General features: G+C 27.0%; 1 protein-coding gene across 1 annotated transcript in view; it reads right to left on the minus strand.

The window, feature by feature from the left end:
* LOC107725756 (lisH domain-containing protein C1711.05-like) overlaps positions 1-4078 on the minus strand; it is a 32961-nt gene that overhangs the window by 21852 nt on the left and 7031 nt on the right. The gene's annotated exons all lie outside the window — the stretch shown is intronic.

A 4078-nucleotide genomic window follows, 5' to 3' on the forward strand; every position in this document is an offset into this window, starting at 1 on the left:
TAATAATAATAATAATAATTATTATTATGGTTTTTATAGTTATAAAATTACTGAATAATAAGAAGAATATAAGAAAAAATATGCTATAATAATAACAACTATTATTATTGTTGTTTGTCATTATATAGCATATTTTTTATTATTTTTATATAGTGTTTTTAAATAAAAATAATAATTATTTTTTATTTATTGTTATTTAATTATAAGCTATATAATTATTTTAATTTTTATAAGCTATAAAAATATGCTATAATAACAACAAGAGTTAATACTGTTGTCATTCTTTTATTTAGTTTTTTTTGCTTAAAATAATTATTGTTATTATTATTATTATTATTATTATTATTATTATAGTCTAATGTTATTGCTTAAAGCTTATAATAATTATAATTATTTTATCGTATTATTTCATATAATCTTTATATAAGTGGTCTGAAACTCCTTGAAAAGGGTGCCATGTCTGAGCTCATCGCACTGCATTCTGGGACTGCTAACTGGAAGTGCACACATGATGCCTTTGCATGCTGGCCAGGAAGGTGGCTCATTAGATTTGGGAAGTGAGACGAGCCGCGAGTGTTTTCTGTGTGTCTGCTGAGATCCACTGTATTCCCAGCCCGTCTCTCCACATGTTCTCCGGCAACCTCACAGCTGAAGGATGCCAAGAGAACAGATGTTGAGAACAACTTCACACACAGCTGGATGAAACACGCCGTGTGCTGCGAGGAAAAGAGGGAGGAGTTTAGATGAGCGTGTGTGTGTGTGTGTGTGTGTGTGTGTGTGTGTGAGTGAGTGTGTGTGTGTGTGTGTGTGTGTGTGTGAGAGATGAATCTCAACAGAACGAAACGACTGTGGAATTCTGAATGAGGCTCAATGAGATTATGCTGTCAGATCACGCCAACAGATGATCAGGACCCCAGAAATAATACAAGACACAGTATGTGTGTGTGAGTGTGAGAGGGAGGACAAAAGCTCTTTGCAATTTAAATGTATGCAAGATACCACAAAAACAGTTTGTCAGTAAAGCAGCGTTTCTGTCCCGTGTGTTCAAGAGAACAAAATCACCACTTCTGGAAAACTTTCACATGACTTTTTAAATGCATATCTATACATTTATTTGCTAAATGTGCTTTCATTTGATGTGTATTTTATTTTTATCAAATAAATGTATCCATCTCAAGTAAACATATGCATTTCTTGCACATTTTATTCACGTCTATTCAACCAAATGTGCCAAAATGTACATAAAAATACATGAAAATACAACACCATTTTAGTGTTGTAAATATAGTACCATAGTTTTTATTAATACTTTGAGTTTTTTGTTTTCCATTTCCATTTTCTTTTAATTTTTAATTTTTACATTTTTAAATGTTTTTTATTTTGTCTGTTTTATTTTTGGTTCTTTTAGTACTTTCTCTTTAAGTAAATATGCATTTTTAATGCACATATTTCCCACCATATATTCCAAAATTTGCATAAAAAATACACGGATAGCTATTTTAGTATTGCTAACAGAGTTTTTATTAAAATTAGGAATTGGTTTTACAATTTTAAAGTTGTAGTAATTTTTAAAGTCTGTCTATATTTTTATTAATTTTATTTCAGAATTAGTTATTTTCAGTTTTAGTCATTTTAGTACTTGAACTTTAACTAAACAAAATTAGATGTGCATATCTTGTTACAAAAATTGTAAAGTTGGCAAAATAATTTTATCTACCTCAAGTAAACATATGCATTTCTTGTGCGCATCTTTCAAACCATAAATCCCAAAATGTGCATAAAAACACATGGATAGCAGTGCTTTTTTTAGCATTGTTATTATAGTAGTATATTTTTATTCATATTTTGAATTATTTTTATTTTTACATTTTCTGTTTTCTTTTTAATTTTAGTCATTTTAAAAATATGTCTATTTATTTTTTGTATCAATTTTAGTTTGATGTTTTCAGTTTCAGTTATTTTAATACTTCAAATTTAAATGAAATTAAAACTTTAATTCAACTAAAATGACTAATTACTAAAACTTTAATTTTAACATTTAAGTTCATGTAAAAATATGCATATTTTTCTATTAAATTTTTTTTTTCTAATTAATTAATTTCTAATTTGTATGATTTTCTGTTAGTTATTTTAATACTTCAAATTTAAATGAAAATTCCAAATGTTGACTGCAACTAACTAAAATAAAATAGTAAAATAAAACAAAGTAAAATAAAATAATTTTACTTTTTTATATTTTATTTTATTTCTATTTTAGTTTTTTCGAAACTGGCGTTTCGCAAGTTAAGCATCACTATTATACTGCTCCTACATAAAGATGCATTTGAAAAGCACAATGAAACCCAGCTTTGCTCAGGTTCAGCCGGTGCAGAGATGTGTTTGTCTCTGCTGTGTGTCTGTGTTTCAGTGTCTGACAGACAGATGGAGACGGGTGTCTGTCAGCTTTAGTGTCTGTAAAAGCACATTTACCCTCAAAGAGAGAGTGCGGCTCTTCAGAAACAGCTGCTTGGGCGACACGCCGGTGCTAAAGCGCTGATTAAATGCCTTTCTGCAACTCTTTCCATCTGCTCTGAGTTTCATCTTGATGAAACAATCTCGTTTGCTCAATAAGATTTATGGCATATGTGTCTTTTTTATTGTTTCATTTTCGCTTAGATCCGATCATAAAGTCCTTCTAGTAAAAAACATAATTTCGCTTTTCATTGGACTCCACTCTACACATGTACAGCACTTGTCCAGTGCATCGCAAGTACACTATCATGTTGTATACTTAGTGTGCATGTGCATGCTTGTGTATTAAACCTCAGTACTCCAGGGGGCGCTCAAGTTTACTTCAAATGTCATCGTTATTATAGCATCATTTGATTGTTTATAGCTTTACTACTACTACTACTAACAGTAACAAATATGATTATTAATGAAGTTGTTGGCATTTTATATATGTTATTTAGCATTTTTAGCATATTATTGTCGCTATTATTTCATTATAGTGCATTTTTATTGTTCATAGCTTAAAATAATAACAATAATAATAATAATAATTTTATAAAATGATTTTTTTTTTATAATAACAACAAAAAATATTTATATTTTGCTGTTTGCTGTTGATGTCTTTGCATATTTTTAATTTAAAATAATGATACAACAATAAAACAGCAGCAACAACGACAACAATAATAAATTATTATTTTTTATGAAATGGAAAAATGTGCTTTAACATCAGAAATAATTGATATTATTTCTGGTGTTGATGATATAGTTTTATTTTTTTTTTTACTGTATGTATATACGGTATGTACCAAAGTAGTACCATTGTATTATTATTAAGGGTGGAACATGCTCATCTACTTGGAGCAGAAATTAATATCAGGGTTATTCGGTATCATTGAGATACTAGGTTTTAATCATATTAAAAAATATTAATATTAATAATAATTTTATTTTCAATTTATTTGTATTCATTATATTTTATTTGTATATTTTCTTTTTCTAATTTTGTTGTGTGTTTTTGTAATTTTTCTTACATTTTCATTTTTTTTATTTTTATTTTAGTTATTTTAGTACTTCATGATAAACTAAATGAAAACGAGAAATGATGCATTGGCAAATAGCTGAAAAAATTCAAAAATATATTTTATTTTATTTCTGTTAAAGTGTTTTATTTCAAGTAAGAAATTTTTTTTAATGGTTTTAGTGAACTATAATAGCCTTGATGAACATAAAACCACAAAATAAGTGTCAGAACATTTGAGAAAATCTATATTGCTGTCAATATGTAGCATAGTTTTTATTTATTTTTATATAGCGTATTTAACAAACAAAATTGTATTTTCTTTTCTTTACAACATTTTTTTTTTTTTACAACAAGTGTATATTTCTGGACTTAAAGTCACTTATATTCATGTAATACCCAACAAATAAAAGATAAATCAAGGAAAATAATTATAAATAATTGTTAGACCATTTGAGAAAAATTATATTTTTGGCATTTATTTATTTATTTATTTTTTGCTTAAAATAAAGATTAATGCTTGTTGTTTTTATTATTATAGTGTTACTGATTTTTTTTTTTTTATAG

Source organism: Sinocyclocheilus rhinocerous, unplaced genomic scaffold (genome assembly GCF_001515625.1).
Source record: "Sinocyclocheilus rhinocerous isolate Xijiao unplaced genomic scaffold, SAMN03320098_v1.1 scaffold215, whole genome shotgun sequence".
NCBI classification, from domain to species: Eukaryota; Metazoa; Chordata; class Actinopteri; order Cypriniformes; family Cyprinidae; genus Sinocyclocheilus; species Sinocyclocheilus rhinocerous.